The sequence below is a fragment of the Rhinolophus sinicus genome, chromosome 17 (genome assembly GCF_057876585.1).
Source record: "Rhinolophus sinicus isolate RSI-liver-muscle chromosome 17, RSI-T2T, whole genome shotgun sequence".
NCBI classification, from domain to species: Eukaryota; Metazoa; Chordata; class Mammalia; order Chiroptera; family Rhinolophidae; genus Rhinolophus; species Rhinolophus sinicus.
The window spans coordinates 157,564,250-157,585,210 of record NC_142517.1 but is presented as its reverse complement, the minus strand read 5'-3'; the positions used below and the strand labels follow the sequence as shown (position 1 = coordinate 157,585,210).

The 20,961-nt window shown below is 35.7% G+C and overlaps 1 protein-coding gene across 12 annotated transcripts in view; it reads right to left on the bottom strand.

Moving 5' to 3' along the window:
* The window catches only part of B3GALT1 (beta-1,3-galactosyltransferase 1), a 524,367-nt gene that overhangs the window by 99,631 nt on the left and 403,775 nt on the right, over positions 1-20,961 (bottom strand). Inside the window, exon 1 of one of the 12 annotated variants that reach the window (XM_019727355.3) lies at positions 12,505-12,681. The exons of the other annotated variants lie outside the window; for them this stretch is intronic. The gene's annotated coding sequence lies outside the window, so the exon portion shown is untranslated. Of the gene's footprint in view, positions 1-12,504; positions 12,682-20,961 lie in introns of those variants that run through there. 12 annotated transcript variants of the gene reach the window in all.

Here is a 20,961-nt window from a genome sequence, read left to right as displayed (position 1 = left end):
CCTGAGAAGCTCCTCTATTTATAGCTCTAATACACTGCTTTCCAACATTAGAAAGAGAATGGAGTGAGACTGATGAGTGTCCAGCTTCCGCAGTAAATGCCAGTAAACTGACCAGTATATTCTGGCTAACGTCTACTCAAGTCCCAAGATTCTCTTGGATATTTACATCTTTTCTCATTCTACCTCTGGAATTCTTCAGTAGTTTATTATTATTATTACCATTATTATTATTGTTTCTGTAGAGGTTCTCTGGTTGAAATACATCAGCAGAGGGTAGTGATGTGAAATGGCTTCTTTCACCCTCAGAGCTTAGCCATTCACTAGTTTAGTGCACAAGTAAAGCAATGTGTATTTCAAATTCCACTCCCTGAGTAACCACGGTCTGCCATTTCAGCCTGCCAAAATTAATTGGAAAATGAATATCATAATAGAACAGTATTGATTGTAGCATATCACTATGAAGCGTAAGTTTGTGTTAATTAACACCATTCTCCATCAACACTATGTATATTTATATATAATCAGTACGGGTATTTGTCTATATAGGCCAATACGTTTTTCAGTACTGAAAGAACTCATCTCAGAAATGATCCATATTTTCAAATGCCCTTTGCCTCTATACCCACCCCCTGCCCACCACACAAATCGCCTTCATATTGGCTGCTTTAAAACAATGTATAATCTTTGGAAAATCTGAGTACTTGGAAGTAGAGACATAAAAACTATTGGTAAAACTATAAAAAAACATCTTGGGGGACAGGTTAGGAGAGGATTTCTAGACAAGTACAGCCTATTTATACTCCCCCTTTCTCCAAAATAATCTGAATATTTCTTTTTTATGTTCACGTAGTTCTAATATTATGCCACATTATCTGCCATTTCAACAATTATTTACATATATATATTTAATATATATATATTATATATTATATATATATATTTAAAGCCTCTTTTAAAAGGCGACTACCTTCTGGAAGGTTAGGAGGTTATTGATCACTTATCCACTTAATGAAATATGTCCAATTTCTTTTCATTACATTTAATTCAGATCAACTGAATTTAGGAATGTGAGTTTTGACTGGGTATGGAGGAGGGATTCATCCTTCAATCCAGAACAGAGAAAAAAATTCTTCCTCTCCTCCTCCTCTTCCAGAGGACTTCATGGAGACATCCTACTCCCATAACCCAGTCAGGTAATTTAATCCAAACCCTAGTTTGGCTATGTTATGGATTAATGAGGCTTTTGTGGACTGGCTTGAGCAGTTAACCAATGTGTGTAATATGGTTTCCAGAGGAAACTATGCTCCGAATGTTGAACATCTAAGTTACAAACCAACCTTTGAGACAGAGTCTGTTTGAAACTGGGGACTGTTATACATAGCTCCCGACTGTATCTTCACCCTGCACCCCACAACATACTCATCAGACACTGTCTATTCAAATATGTCAACACACATTAAAACAGAAGGCTTGAATGCATTGCAAGGCTCTGCACACAAAATTAAAACATTTAGATGAACTGTAGACTAAGTAGCCTATCCAGATGTTTAAAAATAATTTGTAGGGCAGACAATGCATTTGTGATTGATGCTTTTACCCTTCTTTTTTTTTGGTATTGAGTAGCCCTCATTTTTATAACTGCAGTGTTTCCTACTAAAACCTGCCTTTAATCCTGAGAAACAGGCAGTATTGAACTCAGTGGGTACACTGGAGACTGTGGTGATTAGCTTTGGGTTCTCTTGTAAGATGTGAACTCGGTGTGGATCAGAAAAGGGGAGCAAGGTGAGTGGCCTGGCTATATATACTCCTTTTTATCCTCTCCTGTCTTTTGGCACTCTACTCTGAACCAGAAGCTTGATCTCAGCTATGATTTCGGTTATTTTAAGCCTCTTAACTTTCTGCCCTCTTTCTTAGATGTGCCCTGTGAAACTCAATCCAAAAGCAGGACGCACACTATTGCAGTTTTTCTCAAAATACGATCAAGGGCCACAAGCATAGAAACACGTGGGGTATTTAGTATGAATGCTGATTCCTAGGCCCTCCCAGATCTTCTGACTCAAAGGTTCTGCAGGATTATCTACTAGGAGTCCGCCTTTTAAATAAACTCTTCAGGTTAGTCTAGTGCAGACTTATAAGAACTGCCTCATTACAGCCTTGTTCTGATTCTTCTAACTCATGAAACTTTCACTCTTCAATTTTAGTAACCTATAGAATATAGAAATCAAAGTAATAGGAAAAATTATAAATCTAAGTATCAGGGTGTCTCTGAAAATGTAATGTAAGCAAGTTAGGAACTTGATAACAATTCATCAGAGATACTTGCTCTAGAATCTATTCTTAAGTATATCGGGCATTTTTCTATCTGAAATCTGATTTCCATAGAAGATCAATAACAGAATATTAACATTACCAATATGATAATCATTCATTATTTGATTTTTACACAATCATGGACTCTAAGCAACTGGCATTCAAAACAAATCATTCCTTCATTAGCCATAATAATACTTTATTGCCTTTGTTCTGAAGTATTCATTTTATTTCCATTACCCCTATTGAATAAAGCCGGCACAAAACTAGCAAACCCTAGTTTATCACAGTGCAAATTTAATGGAGAGGCTAGTGAACGCTTCTGGTGGGTTTTCCCCTTAGATTAGCAAGCAGAAGAATTCATCTTCTCTAAGTGCCCTCACATTGGTCTGTGGGGAAGCGGTCTGAGTGAAGGAGATCTGCAATATAGAGTTGTAACTATTCCAAAATCATTGATAAGCTAATTTACTGCAATTAAACCAATTACCAAGTGAATTGTTTGGCATCAAGACAAACCACCTGGTGAGTAAGTGCATTTTCCCACATTTTCACAGGAAGGGGAGAGGGAGGGATGTGAAGTCTGTGGGGACAGAGTGCATTTCAGCATCTCCGCAGGAGGCCAGCTCAGGGGATGAAAGTGCTCTTGGAAACGAACAAAGCTTCACAAGGACATTTTTAGTGTCCAAACTCAACTCTCCACATGGAAAGTAGGAGGTTAAACAAGTGGTATAAGGACCAGGAACCTGAGAGCCAGACCCAAGGTTTTACTTCTCAGCAGGTTATTTGGTTGGGTTTCACATACTGGTCAGGGACTGGTCACCTACTGGTAGCTTAACGTGACTTAAGCCAGCACAGATGAGGGACCCAGGGTTCACCAGCAGTTTCTGTAGAGGGTCTGGGTTCTGGGTATTCTCTAGTCTGAGTGGCCTTTTGTTATTAACTCAGTTTTTCTATTTTTTTCTTTACTTAAAATAAGTGCTACTCACATTCTTAAGTTTCAAACTTGGGATTTGGGTTCTCGGTGTTCATGAAATGGCCCTTCTCTCCAATGTTCTTCATGCAGCAGGACCTTCATCAATGCTGGTGGGCTGTCTGGCACAGAGTTATTTTCCAGAATCAGTGCTGGAGCTGTCAGTAGGCAGATATTCTAACATGGTTTCTACCTAGACCCCACTTTTCACATGTAGATTTATCCTGAGAGTTGAGGGTACTGAATACAATTAGCACTGCTTGCATTTAGCTGTCTCATCTCTTCTGGTTCACTTTGGGAGCACCTCAGTTCTGTTTCTATCAAATTCAGCTTCTCTAATTCTGTCAGTCAAATACCAGCTCCCCAGAGCTGTATTGCCAAAGAGCCATGAGATTAAGGTGCCAGTCCTGTTGTCTCCAACTATTGTGAGGATCTGAGCTAAGGATATTTTCTTTTTCTTTTTAGAGCTTTGTTCATAGGAGATGTTAATTTCTTGGAACTAGAATGCATATTTCCTCTCAGGAAAATTTTATCTAGAGAAGCCCCTAATTGTGAAGTTAAAGGGTGGCTATTATTCTTCATCAATGGTAAGTCCTACACTTTATTAAAGATCAAATAGAGTACCTCTTTTTGCAAATATACAATAAACATACACAAATGGTGTACAAAGTCACATAGGTGTCCGCATGGCTAGAAAAGCAATACACTTTTATACTGCCTTTACACAATTAATATCAAGCATTCGTCTTTACTTCCATTTGTAAGTACATCGAAATTCTTTTCATAGAAAGTAAAAATGTTTTATGAGTATATAAATATACACACAAAGGTTAAAAGTATTGTTCTCTTTATTTAAAAAAATTCTATAATACAATAACTCATCTTAACTTGAAATGTCTACTGAACATAATACCTATTATTGCTGTTCATTGTTTCAACTTCAAGCATTTTAACTTGAAAATGTTTCCATTTTCAAGTTAAACTCTCACTGAATTTTTAAAAATCTTTTTACAATGTAAAAATTCTTCATGTGTCAAAGAAAAAAAAAGGTAGACAATACGATTTTCAGTAGCTAAGACTCTCAGAGAAAATGCAGTGTTAGGCAAAGGGTTTGATTTTTCCTGGAGGTATAAATGTGACTTTCTAAAGAAAGAGTTCATTTCTGGCCCTGGTAGTTTTCTGTCAAATGTGAGCATAATGTATACAATCCTAATCTGGTCAGCTGCTGCCTAGAGCCTGGGTATTCATGATACCCTTCTCCAGCCTCTGCAGTGCTATCTTCAGATATCTACCTGATCTATAGGTCAGAAACTCAGTCATACATTCCAGAGGTACCTTAATTAAATGTTCAATATCCCAGGAATTAGATTGCCTGGGAAAAACTTGTGTGTCTAAGTTAGCTGCTGAATAACACAAGTCTCCACTTTTCTGAATGTCTCATCAACTACTCCTTGCTTCTTCTCATGCCTTCACCTCCATCAGCTGCCCCAACATTTCTCCCAACACAGATACCTTCTATCAGTCCAAACTGGTGTCTGCCTGAGGGGCAAGTACTCAGATATACACCTTGTTGAACTCCAAATTATTTTCACCAAAGGGGATGAAACCTATTTGCAAATTAGTGACATCTGACTAAAGTCATTAGCTAGTGTATGTGGAAAAAATAATTACAAAGCCAAGATCAAAAACTTCTAGAAATATGTTAAAAAAATGCAACCTAGCACTTCTGGTCAAGATGGCAGAGTACGCAAATTCTGTGCTTACTTCCTCCCATGAACACATCAAAATGACAACAAAATTATAGAACAACCATTACTGAACACCTGAAGACTGATTGAATAGAATTCCTATAATAGAGAATATAAAGAAGAAACCATGTTAAGACTGGTAGGAGGGGCTGAGACATGCAATGGGCAGGTCCCACACCCATGGTGTAGCAATTAAGAATAGGGAGGGATATCTTGACTGTGGAGGTTCCCCTGAGGAGCAAGGGGTCAGAGCCCAATACCGAGTTCCCTAGCCTGGGGCCCCAGTGACATGAAGAGGAGTCCCCATAATATCTGTCTGTGAAAACCAGCAGGAATTACACCAAGTGAGAGAGAGAGCTGCTGGAGACCTAGGTGTTCACCTTGAGGGGCCCATGCACAGACTCCTGTCTCACGAACTTGCTCACTTTAAACCTCAGTGCAGGGCAGCAGATCAGAAAGCTCCAGGAATATCCAAAGAGGAACTAAATTGAATAGATTCAGGGAAAGGGCTGGCAGGGTAGGAGTTGGGGAAACTTTCGGCTGGGATGGAAGTGCTGGCAGGTGCTATTGTTCCTTTGTTGAACTCTCCTCCCACCCAATTGGACCAGTGCCGGCAGGTGCCGAATCTGTCTTCCCTGATAACCTGGATAAAACTGTTCAAACTGCCTTAGTGATTTCCTGAGACCCTGCCCAAACCAACTCATGCACTGATCCCAAGCCTCTTCCAGTGGCTTTACCACAGGAGCAGCCTGCCTCACCTTGTGCTGTGGACTTTCCTAAAATCTGTAAATGATCCACAAACCCCAAACTAGCAGAAGCTTGCCTCAGTGTGCCTTGTACTTCTTGCTATGTGGCCCCATGCCCAGCACAAGAGATGACAAGCTTCAACTTGTATTATAACTCCCATCAGGTGGCCCCAAACCTGGCATAAGTGGCAGTCAGTCTTGGCTTGGTTGCAACTAAGTGGCCACAAGTGGCATCTGGCCTCAGCTCACATCATGGTGCCCACCAAAGGGTCCCAAGCCTGGCACAAGTTGCAGCCACTCTCAGTTTGCAGCATAGCCTCTCCCAAGTGCCTCTAAGCCCAGCAAAAGTGGTAACCAACCATAGATCACTCTGTAGCTCCTAACAAGCAGCCCCAAGCCCAACTGGTGGCTGATCTTGGTGTGGAAGGAGCCCCTCCCAAGAGGCTCTAGAACTAACACCTGATGGCCAGATTCAGATCACACCAGAGCACCACCCAGCCATCTCTGCAAATGACATACCTGATGGGCAGACTTGGCTGTCACTAGAGCCCTGCTCTGTGGGGTAAGCTCCTATACAACAGCTCGAATACTGTAGTTATGCCCAGCCCTCACAGCCAGTCAGCCTGAGGGTCAACCCTCCCACTGAGGTGCCAACAGCAATAAAGCCTCAAATATAATAGATGGGCACACAACCCACACAAGGGACACTCCCGGAACATCCAGCTCAGGTTGTCTGGTAGACTGTGCCATTGGGCTCTACTGAACACCTACTATAGAAAGCCACTCTGCCAAGATGTGGAGACATAACTGATTTATCTAATATATAGAAAGAAACACAAGTAGTCATTGAAAATGAGGAGACAAGCATGTCCTAAATGAAAGAAAAAGAACTAAAGGAAATGTAGACAAGCAACCTATCAGATACAGAGTGCAAAACACTGGTCATAAGGATGCTCAATGAAGTTAAGAGAACAATAAATGAACACAGTGAGAAATTCAACAAAGATATAGGAAACAAAAATGGAGATAGAAGACAAACAAACAAACAAAAAGAACTGGTCAGAAATTAAGAATACAATAACTGAGAATAAGAATACATTAGAGGGAATCAACAGCAGACTAGAGTAAGCAGAGGACTGAATCAGCAATCTGGAATACAGTTCAGTGAAAAACACCCTATCGGAAGAGCAAAAAGAAAAATGAATAAAAAAGAATGAGAATAGTTTAAGGGACCTCTGGGACAACATCAAGCATACCAACATAGGGGTACCAGAAGGAGAAAAGAGAGAGCAAGGGATTGAAAACCTATTTGAAGAAATAATGACAGAAAATTTTCTAACCCTGGAGAAGAAAATAGACATACAAGCCCAGGAAGTGCACAGTCTCAAACAAAATGAATCCAAATAGGCCCTCACCAAGACAGACCTTAGTTTAAATGATAAAGGTTATAGTCAAAGAGAGAATCTTGAAAGCAGCAAGACAAAGCTACCTATAAGGAAGCTTAGTTACCTACAAGGGAGTGCCCATAAGACTGTCAGCTGATTTCTCAACAAAACTTTATAGGCCAGAATGGAGTGGCACAAAATATTCAAAGTGATGAAAAGCAAGGACCTACAACCAAGGTTATTCTACCCAGTAAAGCTATCATTTAGACTTTAAGGATAGATACAGAGATTTCCAGACAAGAAAAAGCTAAAGGAGTTCATCATCACTAAACATGTATTAGAAGAAATGGTAAAGGGAATTCTTTAAGAAGAAAAGATCAAAACTGTGAATAAGAAAATATAAGAAAGAAACAAATTCTCACTGAAAAAGGGAAACACTTAATAAAAGCAGTGGGTCAAACAACTATAAAGATAGTAAAATGTTAGAAGACAAAAGTAGGAAGACCATGTGTAATTACTACAACATATTAAACGATAAACAGAAACACACACAAAATAGAAGTAAAACAAAATAATGACAAAAACATGAAGGAGGTGAGTAAAAATGGTAGTGATTTTAGAATGTGTTCAAATTTAAGTGACCATCAACTTAAAACACACTGTTATAAACATGGTTTGGCATATAGAAAGCACAGAATAACCACAATACAAAAATCTACAAGAGATATACAAAAAATAAAGAGAAAGGAATCCAAATAACACTATAGAAAGTCATCAACACACAAAAGAAGAGAGAAAAGGAATAAGAAAGGAATGGAAAACTACAAAAACAATCAGAAAACAAATGGTAATGACTATGTACCTAGCAATAATTACTTTAAATGTAAATGGACTAAATGCTCCAAACACATAGGGTGACTAAATGGAAAAACAACAACAACAACAAAAAAACAAGACTCATAAATATGCTGCCTACAAGAGACCAACTTCAGATCGAACAACACACAGAATGAAAGTAAAGAGACGGAAAAAGATGTTTCGTACAAACAGAAAGAAAGAAAGAAAAAAGCTGGTGTAGCAATACTTATGTCAGACAAAAATAGACTTTAAAACAAAGCCTATAATAAGAGACAAGGAAGGACATTTCATAATGCTAAGGGGAACAATCTAACAAGAGGATATAAGTTTTGTAAACATTTGTGTACCCAAGTGGTAGCACCTAAACATACACACACACACACACACATATATATATATATATATATATATATATATATATATATATATATATGAAGCAAATACTGACAAACATAAAGGGAGATGTTGACAGTAATACAGTAATAGTATGGGACTTTAGTAGCCTATTGACATTAATGGATAGATCATCCAGACAGAAAATCAACAAGGAAACAGTGGTCTTAAATGACACAGTAGACCAAATGGATTCATTTGACAATTTTGGGACATTTTACACAAAGGCAACAGAATGTACATTTTTTTCAAGTACACATGGAACATTCTCTAGAATAGATCATAAGTTAGGCCACATACATGTCTCAATAAATTTAAAAAGATTGAAATCTTATCAAGCATCCTTTCCAATCACAATGGTATGACACTAGTAATCTATTTAAAAAAACTGAAAGCCACACGAACATGTCTCCACATAACACACTACTGCATACCATACTACTAAATAATGAGTTAACGAGTTCAAGGAGAAATCAAAAGGTACCTTGAGACAAACAAAAATGAAAACACCACAACCTAAAATCTATGGGACTCAATGAAAGCAGCTCTAAGAGGGAAACTCATGACAATATAGGCCTACCTTAAGCAACAAAAACAATCTCAAATAAACAACCTAAACTTACAACTAAAGGAACTAGAAACAGAACAAACAAAGCTTAAAGTGTGTAGACGGAAGTAAATAATAAAGATCAGATTAGAAATAACTGAAACAGAGTCCTAAAAAAATACAAAAGATCAATGAAACCAAAATCTTTGAAAAGATCTGGTTCTTTGAAAAGATAAATAAAATCAATAAACCTTTAGCCAGACTCACCAAGAAAAAAAGAAATAGGGCCAAAATAAATAAAATCAGATAAGAAAGTAGACAAATGACAACCAACACCACAGAAATGCAAAGCATTATAATAAAATATTATGACAAATTATATAACAACACTGGACAAAATGGATAAATTCCTAGAAAGATATTATCTTTCTAGGCCTAATCAGGATGAAACACAAAATTTGAACAGACCAATTACTAGAAATGAAATTGAATCATTAAAAAACAAAACAAACAAACAAACAAAACTCCCAACAAACAAAAGTCCTGGACCAGATGGCTTCACAAGTAAATTTTACTAAACATTCAAAGAAGAATTAATGCTTATGCTTCTCAAACTATTCCAAAATACTGAAGGGGGGGAAGCCTCCCAAATTCATTTTATGAGGTGAGCATTACCCTGATACCAAAACCAGAAATACACTATAAAAAAAGAAGATTATAGGCCAATATCCCTGATAAACACAGATGTAAAAATCCTCAATAAAATATTAACAAACCAAATTCAGCAATACATTAAAAAGATCATACACCAGGATCAAGTGGGATTTATTCCCAGGTTCAAGGTTGGTTCAATATCCACAAATCAATTAACGTGATACACCACATAAACAAAATAAAGGATAAAAATCATATGATCATATCATTAGATGCAGAAAAAGCATTTGACAAAATCCGGCATCCATTTATGATTAAAAACTCTCAGCAATGTGGGAACAAAGAAACTGAAGATACAATTAAATGGAAGTATATGCCACGCTCATGGAAGAATTAACATCACTAAAATGTCCTTACTGCGCAAACAATCTACAGATTCATTGCAATCCCAATGAAAATACCAATGGCATTTTTCACAGAACTAGAACAAATAATATTAAATTTTTGTATGGAATGACAAAAGACCCAGAATAACCACAGCAATCTTGAAAAAGAAGAACAAAGTTGGAGGTATTGTGCTACTTGATTTCAAAATACTACAAGGCTATAGTAATTAAAACAGCATAATACTGGCATAAAAACAGACACTAAGATCAATGGAACAGAATAGAGGGCCCAGAAATAAATTCTTGCTTATCTGGTCAATTAATCCTTGACAAAGGAGGCAAATATATACAATGGGGTAAAGGCAGTCTCTTCATAAATAGTGATCCGAAAACAGGACAGATACATGAAAAAGAAATGAAACTAATCCACTTTCTTATACCATATATAGGAATAAACTCAAAATGGATTAAAGACTTAAATGTAAGATCTGAAACCACAAAACTCCTAGAAGAAAACATAGGCAGTAAACTCTTTGACATTGTTTTTAGCAGTATTTTTTTGGATATATCTCCTTGTGCAAGTGAAACAAAAGAAAAAATAAACAAATGGGATTATATCAAACTATTTTTTTTTGCATAAGGAAGGAAACTATCAATAAAACGAAAAGACAATCTACTCAGCAGAAGAAGATAGTCATCAATGATACATCCCACAAGGGGTTAATATCTAAAATATATAAGGAACTCATACAGCTCAACATAAAAAACAATCTCATTAAAATTGGACAGAGGACCTGAATAAACATTTCTCTAAAGAGGACATACACATGGCCAATATGTATATGAAAAGATGCTCAACATCACTAATCATCAGGGAAATGCAAATCAAGTCCACAATGAGATACCACCTCACACCTGTCAGAATGGCTATCATCAATAAATCAACAAACAGTGATGGTGAGGATGTGGAGAAAAGAGAACCCTCACGTACTGCTGGTGGGATCATAAATTGGTGCAGCCACTATCGAAAACAGTGTGGAGGTTCCTCAAAATATTAAAAATAGAACTAATGTATGACCCAGCAATTTTACTTCTGGGTATTTATCCAGAGAAATCCATCACACTAATTTGAAAAGACATATGTACCCTTATGTTCATTGCAGCCCTCTTTACAATAGCCAAGATATGGAAGCAACCTAAGTGTCCATCAACAGATGATTGGATAAATAAGACATACTTATAGACAATGGAATATTATTCAGACATAAAAAATAATAAAATCTTGCCATTTGGGACAACATGGGTGGACCTAGCATTTATTTCACTATGCTAAGTGAAATAAATTAGACACTGAAATACAAATACCATATTTCACTTACATGTGGAATCTACAAAATAAAGTAAATAAATAAAACAGAAACAGACTCATAGATACAGAGAACAAATTGATGGTCACCATATGAGAGGGAGATTGGGGATAGACGAAAAAGTGAAGGGATCGAGAAGTAAATATTGGCAGTTATGAAAATGGTCACGAAGATGTAAACTGCAGTATAGGGAATATAGTCAATAATATTGTAATAACTATGTATGGTTCTAGATAGGTAGTAGACTTATTGGAGTGACCACTTCATAAGTTGTCTAAATGTCTAATCACTATGTTGTACACCTGGAACTAATATAATATTATATGTCAATTGTAATTGAAATAAAATACTTTAAAAAATGCAGCCTCCAGACAGGCAAACTTGAGACAAATTATTAACAATTATTGTAGTCTAATAGGGATTCAGAAATACCACTTACTACTTAGTGGGTACTTTCTTCCCAGTTCATGTACTGTGACAACACCCTCGTGTAGCTAGACAAAGTGAGCCCCAGTGTATTGAAAAGAGAATGAGCATTGAATTCTCCCATTAAATAAAATATTATACAAAGTCATGCTTATAAATGGCTACATCACCAATACTTGCAAATAGACAAGATAAAAAAAAGTTCTTAATCTTATTTGCTAAATTAAACCTGATAGAAAGAAGGCAAAATCTCCTGTGTAAATCAAATGACTGAATATGCTGACATTTAGTTTCACAAAGCAGTCATTTTATAAGAGTATATATATAACTACTAAAATTTAAAATGGTTGATGAAAGGGGTTTTATACCCTATTGTGCCAAGTTTTATATTTTTTCCCTCTGCTCTAATTAAAATAAAGGAGTTATCATTGTCAATGGGCAGAGCCCGTTACATTGCTTTTATCAAAGGCAAGGAGGTGTAAACACAAACTACCAAGCAGAAGAGAAAGATCAGGACTCATCGTCTGACAGTGAAATTATTAAACATAATCAAAGATTCAGAGTGAACTCACGTTGCCTTTCAACACACTGCTAAAGAACCCTTTTAGCTGTAAAACTAGCATACAATGTCACAGTCCTGACACTGTGTTGAAGAAACTTGGTTTAAGATATTTAAAACAACTTCAAAACTTCAAATGAAGAGGAGTTACTTACCACAGCATAAGTCACACTGCTTTGAATGTGGACACAGGACCCCTCAAGTTGCAATCAGTAACTGATTAAAAGTTGATCTTTCAGGGCCTTCTAAGCCTGAAATTTTAGCACATTTATTGGTGATTAAAACATATAGCCTGTTGAATGAGCAGAAGCTCACATATGCTAACAACAAAATCAGTGTTTGTTGTCTCTTACGAAATACAAGGACAATGATTTATTCTCAGGAAGTCAGTTGGGCCATGAGGTAAGGTACACAGTTCTATATTGAGAAGTGAAAATCCTGCCCATGGGATTCCGGATCCTTGAGTGAAAGGAGCAGATGGCCTGGGGGATGGGACATGTAGGTGCAAGAGAACAGATACAACAATTCAAAAGTTCCTTCAATGTTACCTGCAAACAGCCTACTTATTTTCTGCTCCTCAGTCCTTTAGGCATATGTCTTCAAGGACAACTTGTTATAATACATCAGCCTATGAAAAGGTTGTGAGCTATGATTTTATCATTAATCATGTGAGTTCTGTGGGAGGTCTAATCATGACTATATAAAAGCTGAAGCTAGACTTCTAAGTCCAGCTTTTGGCCAACCTCACAGAAATACATGCAATTTAGTTGTGTATGGCTGGCAGGTGTTTTATACATGCCCTTTGGACTCTAGGTTCTGGAGCACCAACCGTTTCTACTTGACTCTCCTTGCACACTCAGCATGGACTCCAGAACACAATACTTGCTTAGTAAATGCATACGGCATACATGACTGCAAGAAGGATTTTACTCACTGAATATTAAGCAGTGTGAGAAGACAAAGGTAGAGATGCTGACTTGTCCAAGAAAGACTGGCTTTGGCAATAACTGGCAATATCCACCCAGTCTCTGGCCTGATAAGTTTGACCGCAGACCTTTCTCCCATACACCCCATTAAAGTAAGTTCCAAACAGGAACATTTATCATGTGGCGTCCAATACAACTAACTTATAGAATTCTGGCTTCATACCCTGACTTCAGTACCTGCCTCTGGACTTCTTCTAATTTGTGGTCCATTAAGTTACTCCTTCTGAAATTCTGGATCACGCACTTCCACACAGTTATCCACTTTGAAACTCCCCTTAGCTTTGGTGCTGACTACCACCTCAGCTCCCAAAGTCTGAGCACTTCAGCACTTTGGTATCTCCCAACCCCCAACCCTACTCTATGACAAGGAGGGATCTTGACCTGGAAGGAATAATCTCAGGAAAGCTTCAAAAGATAATTTAATTTTTGTTTCCTTCCTTGAAGACTGATGGATCTTTGAGAATTTCTAGCAAAAGTGAGAGCAGACTCTTTTCATCACTGATGAATTCCGAGGATTTTCTGGTTAATTCTTAACTCAGTGGACAACTAATGGCTTGCCTTAGGTGATATGCATGAAAGTAACTGTCACCCTCAACTGCCAATCTTTATAGCAATGACTGAACTGGTTATTTATAACTAAAGTGTTGAGCATTATTTAACACTCCTGGTATATGACATTGTGCTGCACCTGTATTTCCCAGAGAGCTCTTTGTATTGTAGTCTATCTTGCATTATATTTATTGCTTTATTTCCTTCTTGAAGCCCTTTGATAGCTACTTGGGAATGGTTCTTTTGTTAGTCACTGTATTCCACAGAACACTAGCAATAAACTTACACAAGTAAGGACACTAGAAATGCTTACTAAATATAAAAGACAAAGGAAGCATGTACAAATATATCCAACTGTAGTTTGGAGAAATGATATATAACTATTGGATTGATATGAGACTTTTAACCAATTTTTGTGCCTGTTTTTAATAGTGACCATCAGAATTACATGAGTTCTGAAATCCTGTAAATATAGTAAATAACCTCTAGCTCTCTGTCCCCTTCATGCTTTTGATCACCTACAAAGTAATTTCTACTGATGCTTCCAACTCTCCAAGATTCTTGCCTAATGTGATCCCAGATGAAATTATGCAGGGAATTATATCCCCTGCTCTAGGTTCATAGGATGTTCATGTGGATTTTTTTTTCTTCATTTAAAAAAAATTCACAACTAGGAGTAAGGATGGGTGAGAAAGGGAATTAGATGCGTTTCTCTTGAGCCTTTTCAACATTTCATTGTTCTTTCTCTCCTGCCTGCAATGGCCTCCTACTGCTCTTTGGATGTTCTGTGACCGCATCTAGTCCTGAATCTCTTTCAAACTGAATCTCTCTAGTGCTCCTTACAAAATCTGCTTGGTGGCTAGTTCTGTTGGAAAGATTCCAATATATAAATTAGTCATATGATGTTAATGAATGATAGCAGCTTAAGGCATTTTCTGACCCAGAGGGATTTGCATTTTAATAAGGGCTAATGCCCTAACCCAAAGGATCAAATTGCTAATGGTAGAATTTAAGTCTTCAGGGACAGCATCAAGGGTCAGAAAGTCTTCCTACCCCTCATATTGGCTGCCAGCTCTAACAGTGCAGAGAACTTCCACTGCCTCAATGCCATCCCCCTTTATCACCATGAATAATCAAGGAGTATTTTATCACCATGAATAATCAAGACGTTATTATCTACGTAAGCTCCAAATGCTGACAATGGCAAATGCTGAACTCATTATAAAAGAAAAAAATGTCATCGCACTGGCTCCAGATAATTTCTGAATTTGGTGGAAGGAGAAGAAGGAAGAAAGGGAAGCAGGAAGGGAGGGAGAAGGACGGTCAACATACAGAATGAAAGAAGTATCTCTTTTATCTGAATGTTGTTATACTATTGGATATACAGAATGTCTTTTTAGTACCACTTCTGAGATCAAATTGTATCTATTAACCCAACTTTTTGAATAAAATAGCCTGTGGGGAAGGGGACTTAAAAGACACAACACATTTAAGGGCTATTAAACATAATGTGCCAAAATTTAAAAACAAATTTTATACTTGCACCTTTGTATCTTAAGTTTATAATAAGAAATACTAACTTTGACAAACAGGTGCCTCACAGCTATTTACTAAATTATTATTAATTGAAGTATATGACCAGTTTGTCACTGCTAAGGACATTAGGAAAGCGGTTCTGTAATCACGAATTTTGGAAGAAAGTCAGTAAGAAATGAATTTGCTCAAAAGTAGGAGAAGGTAGTTGCATTTGTTGAACTCATGACTTTTTTGATATTTTTGGAAAACAATAAATCACACATCACAGAATATGGTGCTGGCCAGAATATGGTTAGGTCATGCATGCTCTCTTAAAGATGTAGGTAAAGGACTCAAGAAGGTTTGGGAGATGATTCCACATCAAGTAAATCAAGGCAGTGAGCCTTCAAATGCATGTTACTGCATTGACTCTTAAGTTTCTTAACTGAACTTTGAAACTTAATAAAGATCTTATTTTATTTGTTTTTTTCAAAAAACAATCATGATTTAAAATGTCTTTTAAAGTGCAAACTTCACTTAATTGTACAGCGTAAGTTTTATAGATATTCTACAACAAACAGAACAACAATGATAATGGTCATTAATATAAGTTAACTAGGAAAGGAATTAATTTGTCTCCTCTACCTCTGAAATCACTCTACAAAATTCCTGAATCATTCTATACTCTACTTCTCCATTTTCATCTACAACCAATTTATGAGATTTTGGAGATTAGATGCAGATAAAGACTTAGATCTGATATAATTATGTAGACACAAGAGATGGACATTATTAAAGAGAAGAGATATGGAGAATAATATGAGAACACTAATATATATATGCAACTCTAGCCCCAGTTAGAGAGGCTAGAGATAATGGAGATGTGATATTTAAATTCAATATTTGGTTGAAAAACTTTCAGATGTGATGAAAAACATTAATCTACATATAATAGAAGCATACCATACACAACAAATTAAATTTTTAGAAATACACAACTAGACATATCTAGCAAAACTGCAGAACACCAAAGATAAAGAGAAGCTTCCAACATAGCCAGAGGGAGATGACAGAACAGCTATACAGGATGAAAACTTGACTACAAGGTTCTTAATAATAACAATGGAACCCATTAAGACAATAGAATAATATCTTCAAAGTGCTGAGGAAAAATGATTTTCAACATAAACTACCTTTTAAGAATGAGGATAAAATAGAGGTATTTTCATTAAAAACAAACTAACAATAGGCAATCACTAAGAAAATATTGAAGTTATATTCTTCTTAGGAGAAGGAAAATGATCTCAAAAGGACAGTCTGAAATGCAAGACACAATGTTGAGAAGAAACTGTTTAATGAGCAGAGGAATCTAAATAAATATTGCCTATATAAATAATCAAAAAAACTTCCAATTTAGGGAATACAGTAAAAGATAAACAGTCATGTGAAAGTTAGGAGACTAACAATAATGAACATTAAATGTTCTAAGATCCTCATATAGTTTTAGGGTAGAAGTAATATTTTGATTAATATTTGACTTTACTTACCATGCATGGTAAAATTTCTAGGGTAACCACTAAAATAATATAGATAAGACACCTTCCAAACCAGTAGATGGCAAAAATGGAATAAGAAAAGAAAAAAAAAAAAAATAGCCTCTGTCAATCCAAAATATAAAGGGGCAAAAAGAGGGGTTTGAGATAGAGGCACAGAAAAAGTATAAAGTAAGATGATAAAGATAAGTCCAAGCATATTATTAATCACAATAAGTATAAATGATCTTAAATTGCTACTTGAAATCAGAGATTATTAGAATGAATATGAAAACAAATCCAGCCATTTAGTGTGTATAAGAGGCATGCCTGTGAGAAAACAGAAAAATTGAAAGAAAAAAAAAAAAAAAGGTGGAGAATATAAAATATTCTTAATAGAAAAAAAAAACTTTGGAAATAGAAAGAGTTAGTACATAATGGTAAAAAGGGTAAATTCACTAGACAGCTATAATAATATTGTAAACTTGTATGCACCTAATAAAATAACAAATACACACACACACACACACACACAGACGGTGACAAAAAATGTATATACATTTTAAGAAAGGAAAACTGTATAAAATTGTAATACTCAATCTATACCGATAACAGAAGATGAATACAAGTCATATTTGACTTCTGCAATTACAAGAGGTGCTCAAAGTGGTTACCATCACCATCCAGACACTTCTGATTACAGCGAAGTACTGGTTGCACAACGTTGACCAAAGTGTCCACTTGTATACATTTTTTGGCACCCCCAGTACAAATAGAAAAAACTAGAACCATAGTTCTAATTAGTGCCAGAGTTCTAAAACTACAAAGAAAAATCTTTCATCATCATGAAAAACTCTAATATAATTCTTTAAATTATAAATAGATCAAGCAGATAAAAATAATGAATATATAAAATATTTGAGCAATACAATTAACAAACTTGATTTATTGAACCCTGCATAGAACTAGAGATTGTATCCTTATCAAGAAACATGAGGTTTTAAAAAAATAGCCACATACTAAGCCATTAATGTCTAAATGTCGGAAAATCAGTACATGTGAACCATTTTCTCCGACAATTCAAATAAATTAGAAAGTGATAACCAAAGGATTAATAAAAATTTCCATGAAGTTGGAAATTAAACACACACTCCTGAATAACTCAGAAGTCAAAACATTTCAAATAGAAATTAAAAAGATTTAAATGAATGATAATAATATACTAAAACAGTACTCAAAGAAGGCTTGCTATGTTACATGCTTGTGGCAAAGCCAGCATATTAAGAAGTTAGAAAAACAGAGTAAGTTACAAGAAAGCAGAATAATAGAGATGATAGAGACGAGTTTTTAAAAAAATAAACAAAATAAGAAATATTAAAATAGACGGTCAACAAAGTCAAAGTTGTTTTTTAAAGAACTGTTAAAATAGATAAACTGATGGACAGATTTATAAAGACAAAAAGAAAGAAGGTGCAAATAAAAGATATTTGGAGTGTAAATGAGAATGTAACTATAGATACGTTTAAGATTTAAAAATATAATGAAAAGATATTCAGAGAAATTATGGTAATAACTTGGAAATTTAGACAAAATGGACAGGAAACATTCTTATCAATAGCTGATTTAAAATGTAGAAAATTGAAACAGTTCTATAACTATACAAACATTTCAATGGAGAAATGGGCAAAAGATAAGAACAGACATCCTAAAAAAGATATAATCACACATAAATATGTTTTTGTCAATTTCATTAGTAATCAGGGAAAGACAACACTAAAATGATAAACATTTTGTTGTTTTCTTATTTGGCAGAAAGACAAGACATTTGACTATACTAAATGCTGCTATTGGCTGATGTATTTCAATGCTGGATGGTGTTTAAACTGTTTTAACTACTATAGAAAAAAAATGGCAGTATTTTACAAAATTGAACCTTCATAAATGTAACTTCCAGCAATTCCTCTCCTAGGTATATATACCTGAGAAACTCTTGCTCATGTGCACTAGAAGACATTGCTTGCAATAACAAAACATCTGGAATTTTCATTAGCAGAATAAATAAATATGGCAAACTCACATTAGAATATTAGACTGTGATGGAAATGGATGAACTATAGCTATAATGAAAACTATCTACTGATAAACTTTAAAAGTAATATTCACAGAAAAATCAAGTCATAAAGACTTTATATAGTATAACATAATTTTTATGAAGTTCAAAACCAAGGAAAACCAAGCAGTATATTGTTTAGGGATATATACAGGCTAAATCTTTTTTCTTTTTAAATAGCAAAAAAATGATAAAACAAAATTCATTATAGTAGGTAACTCTGAGCAAGAAGTAAAAAACAGGTTAGAGAAGTCAAATACATACACAATAATGTCAGAATTATTTTAGTTCTTTAAGTTGGTGATACTTTTATAGATATTAATAATATTATTCGTAATTTACATATTGAAATTTTTGAATATTTAAATATTACATAATACAAAATGGAAAAAGCAGAATGATATCATTTTTGCATTCACACTTTTTCACGACTCCTTATTATTTACCAAAAAAGGTTCTAAGTAATTAGCATGATGTTCTAGATGCCACTTCTTCCTGCTATGATGTAATGTTAGACTAGATTTCTTTCTCTCACATATGCTGTCACATGCTCATAGTTTAGTCTTGTTGCTTTACTTTCCTTTATTTAATACACAATACATTTTATGCTCTTGTATCTTTTCTTAAACCATTTCCTCAGTTTTCTCCCTCTGCTTATATAAATGTCTTTCTCATCTGTCAGGCCCCAGCTCTTCCTCAGCCTCCTAGTGAGGACTGACTTCAGGAGCATCAGTTCCCTCACTCCATGGTACTGGTACCTACACTGCAGGGTAATCTGCATCCAGGTGGGAAATAGCCACGTTGTAATGGTGAAGCAACAGTCTTTCATACTATAATGGATAAAGACTACACTTAAAGCAATCACGAAGCAAACATTCATGAGAAAGTGAGAGTACAAAGTACTGATGGAGTAAAATGACCTCCTGGCAAGGACTAGATTGCAGCCAGAATGGGAGATGCATACAACAGCATCAATGGATTAAAGTACTTAAACAGGAGCTCCTAGAGTCCCTCAGCATCATTAGAGTCTGTTCTCTTAGCCATACCTGGCTGGGAAATGCCATCAATTCCTTAATAGGGAAAAATTAAAAGCCCTCTGCGTTATAGCATCAATATTGTGTGGCATATAATTTTCCTTGTCCCATTATGTAGCTTCATATAGTCTCAATTAGTTCCTAAGTTGCCTTCATACAGTACTGAATTTATTCTCTGTTGCCAGCATTGGGATAGTTAGATAGATCTACTCCATTACTGCAATCAAGATTTTGGTTCCCAGATGATTACAAAGCAGCATTCTTTGGAAGGCTTATTTTTGTAAATGTGAGCTTCATGCTGTAGAGATAACTTAGTGTGACTCACAGGTAGTCATTTAACAATGGCATACAAGGTCTGGGGGCTGAAGGAAGTGGGGATGGTCCTCCTGGGTGGGAGGAGAGTTTATCACTGCACTGACATTATTTATTATAGAATTGACAGTACACAGTGATAATAAAAAGAAGACTTTTAGTCAATTTTGTTATTTTAAAAATTCTCTTTACCCCTTACTGCTTGCATCTGTGATGGATCACTCTCACCTCATCATCACCCTTTCTTGGTATTTACTTTCTCTTTTTCCTACTGGACTGTAACTTCTTTGAGGGCATGAAAGAGATCTTAATTACATTTGGATGACACAGCCGAAGACTTAGATTCTTTGTGAATGTTTGTTGAAGAAAGCAATTTCATTTGTCAGGAAGTGCCTGTTGACAAGTAACCAAACATCCAATTTACACTGATATTAACAATGAAGCAGATACACTGATTCACAAGAGAAACTTGGTCCTAATGATGTTATCTAACACCCACCTTCGTTTTGCTTGTTCACTCTACCTTCTGGTGTGTCAGATCACCCATATAGGTACAAACTGGCTGCTAACAACA